Genomic DNA, 17,051 nt, shown 5'->3' with positions numbered 1-17,051 from the left:
TCGCAGAATTCAAGAGAGTTAGCATCTTCCTCTGGATTAAGGTTTAGCTTTAAGGTACTGACCTTTGATTCAGACCTTTCAAACTTTCCCTATATTAGCAATCACTCTGTTTTGCTTTCTTATCATTTTATGAGTTCATTGAAGTAGCACTTTTAATTTCCTTCAAGAACTTTCCTTAGCATTTGAACTTGGCTAATTGTTTGGCGCAAGAGCTCTCACTTTTGGCCTTTTTTTTTTTGTTGCAGTTTTTGGCCAGGGCTGGGTTTGAACCTATCACCTCTGGCATATGGGGCCAGTGCCCTACCCCTCTGAGCCACAGGTGCTGCCCTCACTTTTGGCCTTTCAACAAGCCTTCCTCTCTAAGCTTTTTATTTAATGTGAAAAATGTGGCTTGTGGCTCTTCCTTTTATTTAAATACTTAGAGGCCATTGTAGGTTTATTAATTGTTCCAATTTCAATAATGTGTAACAGGGAATAGAGAAGCCCAAGGAGAGGGAGAGAGAAGGGAGAATATCTGGTTTATAGAACAGTCAGAACATATAAAATATTAATTAATTTCACCATCTTACTTGGGCACAGTTTATGACATCCCAAAACAATTGCAGTAGTAACACCAAAGATCATGGACTATAAATTACCGTAATAGATACGGATAATAATAATAAAAAAGTTTGCAATATTTTGAGAACTATCAAAATGTGACAGAGACATGAAATGAGCACCTACTGTTAGAAAAATGGCACTGATGGACTTGAGTGACACAGGGTTGCCACAAATCTTCAATTGTAAAAAGCAAAATGTCAGTGAGGTGCAGTACAAAGAGGTGTGTCTATGGCCACAAGACTCGTACCCTCAATTTCCTCAGGCCTCTGTTGCACTGGCACTTACTTCTCTAAGCACCATACTCACTAATCCCTCTACCCCAAGCATCCTCAAACTTTTTAAATAGGGGGACAATTCACTGTCCCTCAGACCATTAGAGGGCCGGACTATAGTTTAAAGAAAAACAACAACTATAAACAAACTCCTATGCACATTGCACATATCTTATTTTGAAGTAAAAAAACAAAATGGGAACAAATACAATCATGTGTCCCGCGGGCTGCATTTTGAGGACCCCTGCTCTACCCTGTCACTCTCCAACTCCCTTACCTGCTTCATTTTTCTTATTGGTAATTGTATTAGCCTGTTCAGGCTACTGTGATAAAATGTCATACACTGGGTGACCTATAGGCAATAGAAATTTATTTTTCACAATTCTAGAGGTAGAGGTTCAAGTTCAAGTGACGGGCAGATTCTGTGTCTGGTGAGGGCCTGTTTCCTGGTTCATGATGGGTTCCTTTTTTATATGTCCTCACATGGTGGAAAAAGGCAACACTATTCTCCAGGTTCTCTTTGATAAGGACACTAATCCCATTCATGAGGGCCCCATACTTATGACCTAATGACCTGTCAATGCCCCACCTTCTATGTAATATTGTCACATTGGAAGCTAGGTTTCAACGCATGAATTTTGGGGGCGGGGGTGAGGGGACAAAAGCATTCAGACAATATTAATGCATATGTATTTATTTATGGTCTGCTCCCCACCCTAGCTCCATAAAGGTATATATTTTTATTTATTGTTATTAAAAACAACACATGTTCATTAAACAAAGTCTATAAATAGAAAAATATGATAAATGATACCAAAACACAATGATTTCTATTTTGATATGTTTCCTTCTAGTCTTTTGCTGTCATTCTTTTGACTTGAACAAAATTAAAATCAGAGTATATAGTATATAATTTTGCAGCAGCTTTGCTCAAAGAACAGGGTCCCCTGAGTAGCACATCACAATCTGCGTGTGTTGTGACCATTGATTCTCTGACACATTACAGCAAGAGTCTTCTGGAAAGGCCACTTCTGGCGTCCCAGGCACTAACTCTACTGCTGCTTCTCAATCCTCGTTTGCTTGACCTCCATCCATCTTCTAAATGCTCTCCATCCTGGGGTTCTACGACATCGCCACCTTCTTGTTTTTTCTTTCATCCCAGCAATAATTTGAGGGTGCCATATTTGGTTTTGGAAGACAATATTTTCATCTAATGTAACTTCAAAGCCCCATGAGTTATCACTTATTTTTGGATTAGTGTGGCTCAAAAGGAAGTTTTCATAACTATGAATTTGGAGGCAGAAGGTAAAGTGCTTTGCGTATTTCCACAGGGCTCCACACTCACCATCATCCATCACAGGTTTGCTGCCCTCCTTCGCTTCCCTGTTCTGTTCTTTTGTTTTTTGACCGACCTTAGAAATTGTGGCAAATACACATAAGATTTATCATTTTAACCATTTTATGTGCACAGTTCAGTGGTATCAAGTGCATTTATATCATTATGCAGCTATTGCCACCATCCACCTCCAGAACCTTCATATCTTCCCAAACAAACTCTATACCCATTAAACAGAACTCCTCAACCCCTGGTAACAGTCAAAGACATTATCTTCCCTTCTTTCACTTAGCATAATGTCTTCAAGGTTTGTTTGTATTCTCTCCTTTAATGTTTACTGTGCACCTGCTCTATGCCAGGTCTACACCTGGGCATAGGTACATGGAGGACATGTGATGTGGGGCAGGTCAACACCATCAGCTGAGACATCCATCACGGAGCCCACAGCAGAGACTCACCTGTCATATACGTCTCCAGCTCATGATTAACAAAGAGGACATGGGAACATTAGGGCAATAGACAGAGTGAAGAAAGAAAGACTTGGAGCTTTGGCTGAGGAGAGGGTCTTGAGTAGGATGGGACAGAGATTGATTAGGTTAACGGAGATGTCCAGGGCCCCTTCAGGAAGGAGGGGTGGTAGAGGGTGGCTGTGTCAAATCTTTCAGCTTAGGATGGTGAGATGTCATGTGTGGAAGGGGGCTTAGAAATATGTGACTACAGTCCCATTATGAAAGATTTGAAGACAGGACACATAGTTCTTACTCAATCCTGGTGCCTTCTCCACGTGTTATTGCTGTTATAGCTGGCACATATCCTTTCCATTCTTTCCCATGCTTTTCTAGATATGCACATGGACATATAGAAATCTGCATGTTTCTCTCTGTGTGTAGTTTGTGCATGCTTTGACCTAAATGGCATGACATTATTATTACTATTATTTTTGCAACTTTGCTTTTTCACCCAACAGTGTATTCTGTTGTCACCTCACGGAGGTACTTGTAAAGCTTCTTTGTTTCTTTTAGTGGCCCCACCTGTGAGCACCAGTTTGGATATTGGTTTGGCTGCTTTTACAAAGAAGAAAGTATGGAAGCTTGAACAAGGCAGGTGTGGTGTTCACAAAAGAGTTGGAGTAGGCAGTGCTCTGTGGTGGTCAGCTTGGATGATGCTGCCGCCCTGTCTGGGAACTCCTGTCCTGCAGCTGCGTGTCATCTCAGGAACTCATCCCCACCTGCAGGACAGAGACTAGCTCACCATTCTCACAAAGGAGAGCTTTGCCCAGGCCCTAGAAAAGGGGAAAGAGGAGATGAGATAAGAGCAAGGATCTCCCTTCCAGGGTGTGAGCCAGAAGACACGGCCGTCACTCAGCTTACTTGTGTCCTGCAGTCTCGTGTGGTTGGTGGTTGAGGCTGGGACACATGGCTTCCAGCTGCGTCCCTGAAGTCCCCACTATTACGTCTTACATGTAGAAGCAGGGCAGTGGGCACCAGGGTTGGCCCCTCCTACTGTGTGCATGCATCCTCCTTTACTTAACATTTCCCTACCGGTGGGTCTTTGGATGGCTTCTTATTTTCCTCTATCACAGGCATCATTACAGTGACTATCCTTGCACGTGCTGTTTTTAGGTGCACAAGAGCTCCTTTCCCAGGTGAGACATCTGAAGCCCAAGGAGGTGGAGTAACTTTATCTTGATTCACGAACTCTTTTGGAAGAGTGTCAGGGGCATAACTAGGACTTTTGACTCCCACTCCAGGGGTTCTAATATAGTCATATTTTCTCTTTTTGGAGGCAGAGTACTATCTGCTCCTGCAGGGTAGCCTAGAGAGCTATGCTTCTCAAACTTTAATTTGCACAGGAATCACCTGCGGATCTTACTAACATGCAGATTCTGATCGGTAGGTCTGGGGAAGAGCCCCAGATAAGCTGTTATTTCTTATGTGAGTCAGTTCTTTCTATGACATAATGCTTCTCTCTGGTCGTGTGTCATCATTTGAGCGATGATTTCCAAGCATGTTGTTTATAGCAACACCCATATGACATTTTAAAATTATCTATGGAAGCATGATATGTTAAAATAGGTAACTGTAGAACTCTTCTGGCTTCCTGTTGTTACTGTAACAATTAATCACAAACTTAGTGGCTTCAGACAACACAAATTTATCCTTCTAGAATCCTGAAAGTCAGAAGTCTGAAATGTTTTTCACTGGGCTAATGTCAAGGTGCTAGAAGGGCAGGGTTCCTTTCTGGAGGCTTTAAGGGGAGGTCCTTTACTTTCCCCTTTTCGAGCTTCTAGAAGCTTCCCCTGTTCCAGGGCATATCCTTCCTCCATCTTCAAACCAGCAAATCTCCCTCTCCTGCCTCTTTTTTTCCCTTATGAAGACCCCTTGTGGTTACGTTAGGCCACTTGGATGATCCAGGATACCCCCCCATCTCAAGGTCCTTAACATGGTCACCCCTGCAAAGCCCTGTTTGCCATGGAAAGTAGTGTGGTCACAGGTTCCAAAGGTGGCCATTACTCTGCCTCCTTCATAGAAGAAGCCCACAGCCTCGCTTCCTGGCCTCCCACTTAGGGGTCCCCAGAAGCCCTTCTGAACCTCAAGGCAATCAGCTCTTTAGCTGACTTCATGAGGAACCCCTGAGGACATTCCAGTGGGTCACTGGCTGCCCAACTGAGGCTAACGTCCAGAGGTGGTCCAGACCTCAGGCCTGCATGGGCACCAAGGCAGAGCTCCGGGAATGCCTAGCATATGCTGGGAGCTGCTGACCTCCCCAGTCTTGGCTACTCTTGCCCACACTGTTCCAATACTGTGTGAGCATGTGTGCGTGTGTGCATGCATGTGTGAAAAGAGAAAGCGCTTCTAGGCTGCCTGTGTTTCTTGCATTTGAGTGTTTATGTTTTCGTCTATTTGACTATTATTTTTAGCACCTACCATTTGCCCCACATTATCTGAGAGGAGAGAAGGAACTGGAAGACAGGGGAGAAGACAGGAGGCAAGAACTACCACAGGTCTGTCACTGCACGCGGGCCCACGTGTGCAGGGCCTCGGGCTGGGCAGACTGTGGCCTGGTCTGCTAAGATTCTGACGTGGGCATGTCTGGCTCATAAGCCTGGTGCTTCCTGGGGCCTGGAGTCCTCAGCCTATAGGAATCAACCAGAGTGATCTACATGGTGAGAAAGCCATCCCAGCAGGGCCCAGGCAACTTGAGGGAGGAGTCTGAGCAGGTGCCTTTATCGCTGGTTATGATCTACCTTGTGTGTGAAGCCTTCCCCCACCATCCCACCAGCCACGAGACCTCTGCCTCCTAGTGGAGTCCTTGGCCAAGATACGTAATTTTTCTGGGTCTTTGTTTCTTTAACTTACAGATAAGGATGTACCTGTGTCATATTTTTTTTTGTTTAGGTTTAGCATTAAATTGGAGAGTAGATAAAAAGAACCCAGCATAGTGCCTAGCCACAGAAAGCATTTAATAAATATGCACTATTATTAATATTATTATTGAACATGGAACCTTAAGCCTGGGGGTGGGGGTGGGGCCTATCACCTGTTGTAGGAGAAATGCTGATTGTGGAAGTAAAAGATTAACATTGCATCATGGCAGGGAGGCTATGGTCAAGTCTCCTCTAATCCAATCCTCAGTTTTCTCACCTATAAAATGGGAAATGGGAACTATAATATTTGCCTGGCCAGAGGGGTTCTCAGTGGTACCCAGAGGATCAAATGGGAGCACGGGAGAAGAATCACTTTGCAAACTATAAAGGGCTCTGGGCATGAAGTGGGTGATGAAGGTGGGGAGGACAAATTTCTCTCCTCCCCTGCCCCCATGACCACACCTCCTTGGTGGATGGGGAAGGTGCCTTTGTCACCATTTTTTCTCTGATTTAGCTGCAGTTTGAGACCTGCGGGCTTTGTTTCTAAGCTTGCTGAAGCCCAAGTGTGTGAGCTGAGAGTGCTGGTGTCTCTGTTGGGGATGATGTTGGGACAATTGCATGGACATGCTGGGAGGGCCCAAAGGCACAGCAATGTGTCAGTAGGTCAGGAAAGGAAAGATGAACAAAGCGATTCAGAGAACATCTGTCTGTCCTTGACAAGGGCAGCAGGAGAGGCTGTCAGGGTGGGGTTAGCTCAGGATGATTAGTGTGAAGTGATTCTGAAGTCTTCATCACTTGAACACACACACACATACACACCACTCCCCCAAAAGTGTTCAATCAAATTCCCAACTCTGATGTCAGCCAGAGGCCCTTGACCAATCAAATACTTCACTTTACAACTGAGGGAACCAAAGCTCAGGTAAGGTGACAGCTTACCTGTGTTCACATATCAAGCTAGGGGCAGAACCCAAATCTCCTGGGCCCCAGTACAATGTTTTTACTCAAACATGTATGTTTCTAGGCTGAGCCCCTTTGTACCCACAATTTGCAAGGCAATCTACATTAAGACCTCACATGTAGAGCAGAGCAGTCTCTATGCAGCTGGAGGAAGAGGTGGCCTTTGGCCAGGAAGGGTCCTGTGCCACTGCGGACTGACCAATGATGTGGCCCCCTGACACTGCCAGTGGGTGCTACAGCTTGCCCACCAATGTCAGGGTGGGATTAGCATGGGCTCTGTGACTGGGGCAGGCTGTGTGAACGGGCATTTGCCTGGTATGCATCCCAGTTCCTCACTGGCATGGGGAGGGGACACAGGCTTACAGCAAGCCAGAGGTCTTCCCTCACTGCCCAGTCAATGGTATGGCCACACCTCAGGGAACCTGGGTGATTTGCAGCCCTCCAGCGCCCAGGTGCACACACTCTCTTATAGCCTGGGCTTGAATCCAGGCCTTGCCGGGGGATTGCTGCTATCTTGAGGCCCCCACCCTCCCTTGTGCCCCTTTACCAACAAGACTGTCACCTCTCCACCAGCCTGGTGCTGGGCTGAGGTGCTTAGAGCAAGCCCTGGTAGCAATGAGTCCAAAATGGATGTGTGACGAGTTGTAGGTGGGTGCTGACTAACAAGTACTGTGGGAGAGTGACAGAACTCAGCGCTGCAGCAGGGCGCTGGACCATGCACAGGGAGCCCCCTTTTTGCTGTACGCATCCATGCTGGGAGGTGCCAAAGGCTACGCAGCTCCCTGCTGGAGCAGGAGAGAGGCAGACATGGGGGAGAAGGAGGGAGATGAGAGGGGAATCACACAGGAGGCGTCTGGCCGCCAACAAGCTGCCTGAGTCCGCAGTGGCCAAGGGAGGAGGTGGGGGGGGATCAGTCAAAGAGATAAAGAGCTATAGTGACACAGAGAGGTCTTCATAGACACATGGAAACAGAAGAGGAGAGGGCCGGTGAGAGAGAGGGAGGAGGATACGGGAGAGAGCAGAGAAGCAGAGCAGCAGAGAGGCTGGAGGGAGGGAGAGAAAGGGATGCCTGGGGCAGGATGACAGTAGTCAGTCCTCTCATATTGCCTGAGGATGGTCTCCAGATCCAGCAAGCCTGGCCTCAGTCCCCCAGATCATCAGACCCTCCCTTACAGCAGGCCAGTGTTAATGAACCCAGAAGGAGGTCCCTGCTGCCTAAAGATCAACTTGGATCATTTGGCAGTAATTGCTCCACTCAGCCCATCCCAGGGGCAGTTAAGTGATTTAAAACCTGAGAGGGAAAGAGAGAGAGACGAGCCCATTGAGGATGCCTTAGGGTGTGAACCAGCTCTATCCCAGCTCTGCCATTTCTGGCTATTTCCTCAGGATAAACAAGCCTCTTTATTCCAAGGTGTCTTTGGAGCCCAGGAGCCACCCTCAGGCACAGCTGATTTATTAAGAAACCAGAAGAGGTTGTGAGCGAGCCTGGCAGCCACTGAACAGCTCCATCTGGACTTAACCTGGGACAAAATCTCATCAGGGTTTGGCAAGGGGCAAGACCGCCTCATCCTAATTCTGGCCCAGCCTCCGGATCTCTTGCTCCAGGCTTCAGTTTTCCCATGGTACCAGGAGGCTCTCGGACCGGGGAGGAAGGTCCTGAGAGCTCAGCTCTGAAGCTCTGCAGGGTCTGTGAGTGGGGGGTAAACCAGGGGTCCTCAGGGTCAGCCAAAAGACAAGCAGCACTGAACCCCAAGGTTGGCCAGGCTGGAGACCCCCGCAATTCCCTTCTCCCCCCCCACCAGAGGACCTGCTTCTCCAGCACTTCAGACTCTCTTTCCTGTCATTTTCAGCTGACCCAAGGACCTGGCAGAGCCAGAGAGCTGGAAGAGGTCACGAGCTAAATGTGTTCTTAACAGGTCAAGACTGAGAGTGCAGCCTCTGAAATCAGACACACTTGAATTTTTTTTTTTTTTTTGTAGAGACAGAGTCTCACTTTATGGCCCTCTGTAGAGTGCCGTGGCCTCACACAGCTCACAGCAACCTCCAACTCCTGGGCTTAAGCAATTCTCCTGCCTTAGCCTCCCGAGTAGCTGGGACTACAGGCACCCGCCACAACGCCCAGCTATTTTTTGGTTGCCGTTCAGCCGGGGCCGGGTTTGAACCCGCCACCCTCGGTATATGGGGCCAGCGACTTACCGACTGAGCCATAGGCACCACCCCAGACACACTTGAATTTTAACTGCAGCTCTGCCACTTCCTGTGTGTGTGACCTCAGGCAATTGATTTAGCCTCTTACTACTTCAGCTTTCTCATCTGTAAATGGGGATAATACCACTCATAAGGTGGTCACGTGGACTCAGTGAGATAATGCAAGTGAAGAGCTAGCACAGGTCTGGGCACATGGAAAGTCCTCAGTGAATGTTCTCTGGGTGTGAATATATTCGTATACTCAGGCAAATCAATAAAACCCATTGATACACAGCATGCCACAAAATCTGAGAGTTCATGGAGGGACTCACAAAAGCAGAAGTTTGCATTTGCCCACTCTCATTCTAATCCTCTCTACAGAGGTGTTCACTCTTAGGAGTTTCTTCCAGACTATTTTATCATAAGCTTTTTTTTTCTCTTTTCTTTGCAGTTTTTGCCTGGGGCTGGGTTTGAACCCACCACCCCCAGCATATGGGGCCAGCGCCCTACTCCTTGAGCTACAGGCGCCACCCTTTATCATAAGCTTTTATAGACATATAAGTACAAAACACATGGTTTATTTTTACAAAATAGTGTATGTATTGTTCTACAACCTGATTTTTTCTTTTGCTTAACAATATGTCTTTGAAGATACCTTCCTTATTTTCAGATAGATCTATCCCATTAAAAGAAAACTGCTATGGAGTGCTCTATGATATGGATGTATCAGTTTAACTTCCCTCTGTTGATGAACATTTAGTTTGATTATTCTCTTTTTTTGTTATGACAATATGGCAATGAACATGTTAGACTTATTACTTTGTGTACACGACTTTTCCTAGAGTTGGGCCAGATGTGGTGGTTCACGCCTGTAATCCTAGCACTCTGGGAGGCTGAGGCCAGTGGCTTGCCTTGAGCTCACAGGTTCGAGGCCAGCCTGAGGAAGAGCGAGACCCCGTCTCAAAAAATAACCAGGTATTGTGGTGGGTGCCTATAGTCCCAGCTACTCAGGAGGCTGAGGCAAGAAGATGGCTTAAGTTCAAGAGTTTAAGGTTGCTGTGAGCTATGACACCACAGCACTTTACTGAGGGCAACAAAGTAAGACTCTGTCTCAAACCCCCCCCAAACTTTTGAGTTGAAGTGTGTGCACATTTTCAAATATGTCAGACTATGCCAATTTGCCCTCCACCAATGACGTTCCAATATACAGCTACCAGCAACACTTAAGGAAACCAATTCTTCAATCCCTTTCTAAATATGTTCTTCCCCCCATCCTCAATTTTTGCCAATCTGTTAGGTGATATACAAACCCCCTTTGTGGCTTTAATTTTTATATTCCTAATTGCTGGTAAGCATATACATCTTCTCGTAGCTTATTCACTATTTCTTTTGCTGTAAATGGCCCTTCAACATCCTTTGCTCATTTTTCTACTGGATTGTTTCTTTCTTTTCTTATCAATCTGTAAGTGCCATTTATATGTGTGGGATATTATTTCTTTGTCTTGTATTCATTTTCTCATAGTCTTTCTCTTGTTTTTGTGTTGTCCTTTGTCATTTTTATGTCATCAGATTTACCAATTGCCATTGAATTCTGAGTCTTTCAAAGGTATATTCTTTCTCTAAGACTATATTTCCTTCTAATTCTTTTATTGTTGCATTTATTGGGCTTAGCTCTTTAAAAATTTGCAAGTTTTTATTGGTCATGGTGCAAGTTTTTATTGGTCATGGTGCAACTTTTTATTGGTCAAGGTGAGAAACTTAACTTTTGTGCCCCAGTGGGTACTCTGATTTTCCAACACTGTTTATAGACTGGTCACTTAAAGGATTGCTGCCTGTATAGAAACGAATACCATTTATAAGTGGATCATAAACTGGCAGCTCCCAGGTCAGACCTAACTCACATTTTTTGTTTTTAATTTAATTATGTTCATTATTTTTCAATAATGCAATCATATGTTTCTTTTTTTTTTTAAGATGTTACATTAAAAAATCTTTATTTAGGAGGCGGAGCAAGATGACGGCCGAGTAACAGCTTCCTTACATCTGGGCACCATGAGTCTGGGGAGATAGGACTCCAGGCATCTCTGGCTGGTGGGATCTGCCTATCATCACCCCTGTGAGGATACAGGGAGTCAGCGAGAGACTTCTGGACACCAAGAGGAGGACTAAAACTGTGGAAAAACGGCAAGTGGTCGCGTGTATTCAATCCGTCTAAACCCGCCCGCAACTGTAAGTTCAGTAGCAGCGAGACTGCAAACCAGAAAGGCCTTACCTGTGAACTGTTTTGGTGTCTTTGGACTTGGCACTCAGTTGAACTGCCTTGGGGAGCGCCTGAGCGGGAGTGCGGAGAACTTTGGCTGTTGTCTAGGGCCCCAGTCTGAGCCGCTGAGCCACACGGAGCTAATAGTGTTTGGCTGCGGGTCACAGGGAGCCATTGTGAGCGATCTGCCCCAGCAAGCTCTGCCCTCAGGGTCGCAGAGTTAGAATCGGGTGGGAGCTGGTAGCCTAAGGGTGGGGTCTCAGCCGCCTTGCAGCCCTAACCCTCAGGGGCAGAAGGAGATCGGTTTTGGCACACTGGGTAAGTGGATAGCCACTTCAGCAGTGATTCCAGCGACAAGCACTTTCCTGGGAAAGCTTCTGCTCAGCAAGTTTACAAGTCCAAAGTGCCTTTTAAGTGGGCTGAAGAGAGATTTAGGGTTTTTCTCAAACCCTGCTGGGGTTTGAGAAATCAGCAGCCTCCCGTTGTATCAGAACTGTGATTAACATCTCATACCCCAGAAGACCACGTGTTGCCCAGACAATATTCAATAACATATACATACTGCTTTGTTTTTGGTTGTGTTTTTTTTTTTTTTTTTGGTTTGGTTGTTTTTTTTTTTTTTTGTTTATTTTGATGTTGTTGATGTTGTTTTGTTGTTTAATTTCAACCTTTTCCATACAGATCCTTTTTCTTTCTCAATTTTTCTAGGTTAATTATAATTTCCCATTGCTGCCTTTTTCAATAACTAGAACTTCATTTTTGTTAGTGTTTCTACCACTATTATTTGGTTTTTCACCCAATTTTATCCCGTAAAGATTTCTGTTTGCTTGTTTTGGTTTGATTTATAGCATTTTTGTCTTTCATCTCTACTTGGTGGAGGTGGGGTACTGTGTCTGATCAGGTTAGCAAAGAGCTGCTGACCTCAAGGGAACCACACAACTGGGCACCACCAAAAGGTGGGCTTTTTTAAGGTTGTGTCAAAGTACCCTACTGCACACCTATATTGCTCTGTCTCCCTCTTTCTGTGCCTCTCTTCTTTTTGTCAATATTCCTTTTACCCACCCCCTCTACTTTCTCTATTTTTCTTTTTTTTTTCCTTATCACTTGGTCCTCCTTTCTTTCATCCCTTTTTTGCTCTTCAACCTTCTCACCCTTCTGGTCCTGTAACCCTTAGTCCACAGGCACGAGAACTTAAAGAACAAGAGGAAGTGAAAGGAAAATTAGGGCAAGGAAACAGATAAAAGAAATCACTCATGAGGAAGAATCAGCAGAAAACTCCAGGCAACATGAAGAACCAGTCCAGAACAACCCCGCCAAGGGACCATGAGGTAGCTACTGCAGAGGATTCCACCTATACAGAAATGTTAGGAATGACAGAAAGGGAATTTAGAATACACATGTTGAAAACAATGAAAGAAATGATGGAAACAATGAAGGAAACTGCTAATAAAGTGGAAAATAACCAAAAGGAAATCCAAAAACAGAATTAAATAAGAGATGAACGATATGAAGAATATAAAAAGGATATAGCAGAGCTGAAGGAACTTAAGCAGTCAATTAGGGAACTTAAAGATGCAATGGAAAGTATCAGCAACAGGTTAGACCATGCAGAAGAAAGAATTTCAGAGGTGGAAGACAAAGTTTTTGAGATAACTCAGATAGTAAAAGACCCAGAAAAGAAGAGAGAGAAAGCAGAGCATTCACTGTCAGAATTATGGGACTTTATGAAGCATTCCAACATACGAGTTATAGGAATCCCAGAAGGGGAAGAAGAATGCCCCAGAGGAATGGAAGCCATACTAGAGAATATTATAAAAGAAAATTTCCCAAATATCACCAAAGATTCTGACACACTGCTTTCAGAGGGCTATTGGACCCCAGGTCGCCTCAACTCTAACCGAGCTTCTCCAAGACACATTGTGATGAACCTGTCCAAAGTCAAGACAAAAGAAAAGATTCTGCAAGCTGCCAGGAGTAAGCGCCAGTTGACCTACAGGGGCAAATCCATCAGAGTGACCACAGACTTCTCTAATGAAACTTTTCAAGAAGAAGACAATGGTCATCTACCTTTAATCTACTTAAAGAGAACAATTTTCAGCCCAGAATTCTGTACCCTGCTAAGCTAAGCTTAAAAATTGACGGAGAAATCAAATCATTTACGGATATACAAACATTCAGGAAACTCGCCACAACAAGACCAGCTCTACAGGAAATACTTCAACCTGTTCTGCACACTGACCACCACAAGGGATCATCAGCAAAGTAAGAACTCAGAAATTAAAGGACAGAACCTAACCTCCACACTGATGCAAAAGATAAAACTAAGCAATGGACTCTCACAAAATAAGACGAATAGAATACTACCACACTTATCAATTATCTCAATAAATGTTAATGGCTTGAATTCCCCACTGAAGAGACATAGATTGGTGACTGGATTAAAAAACACAAGCCATCCATCTGCTGTCTGCAAGAAAAACACCTGGCTTCAAAAGACAAATTAAAGCTCCGAGTCAAGGGTTGGAAGACAATTTTTCAGGCAAATGGAATTCAGAAGAAAAGAGGAGTTGCGATCTTATTTTCAGATACATGTGGATTTAAAGCAACTAAAGTCAAAAAAGTCAAAGATGGTCACTTTATATTGGTCAAGGGAAAAATACAACAAGAAGACATTTCAATTCTAAATATCTATGCACCCAATTTAAATACTCCCAGATTCTTGAAACAGACCTTACTCAGTCTGAGCAATATGATATCTGATAATACCATAATAACAGGGAACTTTAACACTCCTCTTACAGAGCTGGACAGATCCTCTAAACAGAAATTAAACAAAGATATAAGAGATTTAAATGAGACCCTAGAACAACTGTGCTTGATAGACGCATATAGAACACTCCACCCCAAAGATAAAGAATATACATTCTTCTCATCACCCCATGGAACATTCTCCAAAATTGATCATATCCTGGGACACAAAACAAATATCAACAGAATCAAAAGAATTGAAATTTTACCTTGTATCTTCTCAGACCATAAGGCACTAAAGGTGGAACTCAACTCTACCAAAAATGCTCGACCCCACCCAAAGGCATGGAAATTAAACAATCTTCTATTGAATAACAGATGGGTGCAGGAAGAAATAAAACAGAAAATCATTCACTTCCTTGAGCATAACAACAATGAAGACACAAGCTTCCAAAACCTGTGGGATACTGCAAAAGCAGTTTTGAGAGGAAAATTCATCGCCTTAGGTGCCTACATTCGAAAAACAGAAAGAGAGCACATCAACAATCTCACAAGAGATCTTATGGAATTGGAAAAAGAAGAACAATCTAAGCCTAAACTCAGTAGAAGAAAAGAAATCTCCAAAATCAAATCAGAGATCAATGAAATTGAAAACAAAAGAATCATTCAGAAAATTAATGAAACAAGGAGTTGGTTTTTTGAAAAAATAAATAAAATAGATAAACCATTGGCCAGACTAAAGAGGAATAGAAAAGTAAAATCTCTAGTAACCTCAATCAGAAATGATAAAGGGGAAATAACAACTGATCCCACAGAGATACAAGAGATCATCTCTGAATACTACCAGAAACTCTATGCCCAGAAATTTGACAATGTGAAGGAAATGGATCAATATTTGGAATCACACCCTCTCCCTAGACTCAGCCAGGAAGAAATAGAGCTCCTGAACAGACCAATTTCAAGCACTGAGATGAAAGAAACAATAAAAAATCTTCCAACCAAAAAATGCCCTGGTCCAGATGGCTTCACTCCAGAATTCTATCAAACCTTCCAGGAAGAGCTTATTCCTGTACTGCAGAAATTATTCCAAAAAATTGAGGAAGAAGGAATCTTCCCCAACACATTCTATGAAGCAACCATCACCTGATACCAAAACCAGGAAAAGACCCAAACAAAAAGGAGAAATTCAGACCAATCTCACTCATGAATATAGATGCAAAAATTCTCAACAAAATCCTAGCCTATAGATTACAGCTTTTCATCAAAAAAGTCATTCATCATGATCAAGTAGGCTTAATCCCAGGGATGCAAGGCTGGTTTAACATACGCAAGTCCATAAACATTATCCACCATATTAACAGAGGCAAAAATAAAGATCACATGATCCTCTCAATAATGCAGAAAAAGCATTTGATAAAATCCAGCATCCTTTTCTAATTAGAACACTGAAGAGTATAGGCATAGGTGGCACATTTCTAAAACTGATTGAAGCTATCTATGACAAACCCACAGCCAATATTTTACTGAATGGAGTAAAACTCAAAGCTTTTCCTCTTAGAACTGGAACCAGACAGGGTTGTCCTCTCTCACCTTTACTTTTCAACGTAGTGCTGGAAGTTCTAGCCAATACAATTAGGCAAGACAAGAAAATAAAGGGAATCCAAATGGGAGCAGAGGAGGTCAAACTCTCCCTCTTTGCTGACAACATGATCTTATACTTAGAGAACCCCAAAGACTCAACCACAAGACTCCTAGAAGTCATCAAAAAATACAGTAATGTTTCAGGATATAAAATCAATGTCCACAAGTCAGTAGCCTTTGTGTACACCAATAACAGTCAAGATGAGAAGCTAATTAAGGACACAACTCCCTTCACCATAGTTTCAAAGAAAATGAAATACCCAGGAACATACCTAACGAAGGAGGTGAAGGACCTCTATAAAGAAAACTATGTAATCCTCAGAAAGGAAATAGCAGAGGATATTAACAAATGGAAGAACATACCATGCTCATGGATGGAAAGAATCAACATTGTTAAAATGTCTATACTTCCCAAAGCAACCTACCTATTCAATGCCATTCCTATCAAAGTACCAATATCGTACTTTCAAGATTTGGAAGAAATGATTCTGCGTTTTGTATGCAACCGGAAAAAACCCCGTATAGCTAAAGCAGTTCTTAGTAATAAAAATAAAGCTGGGGGCATCAGCATACCAGATTTTAGTCTGTACTACAAAGCCATAGTGCTCAAGACAGCATGGTACTGGCACAAAAACAGAGACATAGACACTTGGAATCAAATTGAAAAGCAAGAAATGAAACTAACATTTTACAACCACCTAATCTTTGATAAACCAAACAAGAACATACCTTGGGCGAAAGACTCCCTATTCAATAAATGGTGTTGGGAGAACTGGATGTCTACATGTAAAAGACTGAAACTGGACCTACACCTTTCCCCACTCACAAAAATTGATTCAAGATGGATAAAGGACTTAAATTTAAGGCATGAAACAATAAAAATCCTCAAAGAAAGCATAGGAAAAATGCTGGAAGATATTGGCCTGGGGAAAGACTTCATGAAGAAGACTGCCATGAAGTCAACAACAACAAAAATAAACAAATGGGACTTCATTAAACTGAAAAGCTTCTGTACAGCTAAGGAGACAATAACCAAAGCAAAGAGACAGCCTACACAATGGGAAAGAATATTTGCATATTTTCAATCAGACAAAAGCTTGATAACTAGGATCTATAGAGAACTCAAATTAATCCACATGAAAATAGCCAACAATCCCATATATCAATGGGCAAGAGACATGAATAGAACTTTCTCTAAAGATGACAGACTAATGGCTAAGAAACACATGAAAAAATGTTCATCATCTGTATATATTAGAGAAATGCAAATCAAAACAACCCTGAGATATCATCTAACCCCAGTGAGAATGGCCCACATCACAAAATCTCAAAACTGCAGATGCTGGCGTGAATGTGGAGAGAAAGGAACACTTTTACACTGCTGGTTCGACTGCAAACTAGTACAACCTTTCTGGAAGGAAGTATGGAGAAACCTCAAAGCGCTCAAGGTAGACCTCCCATTTGATCCTGCAATCCCATTACTGGGCATCTACCCAGAAGGAAAAAAATCCTTTTATCATAAGGACACTTGTACTAGACTGTTTATTACAGCTCAATTTACAATTGCCAAAATCTGGAAACAGCCTAAATGCCCACCAACCCAGGAATGGATTAACAAGCTGTGGTATATGTATACCATGGAATACTATTCAGCCATTAAAAAAAAATGGAGACTTT

This window comes from Nycticebus coucang, chromosome 6 (genome assembly GCF_027406575.1).
Source record: "Nycticebus coucang isolate mNycCou1 chromosome 6, mNycCou1.pri, whole genome shotgun sequence".
Lineage (NCBI taxonomy): Eukaryota > Metazoa > Chordata > Mammalia > Primates > Lorisidae > Nycticebus > Nycticebus coucang.
The sequence above is the reverse complement of the archived record's forward strand: the minus strand, read 5'-3'. Positions refer to the sequence as shown.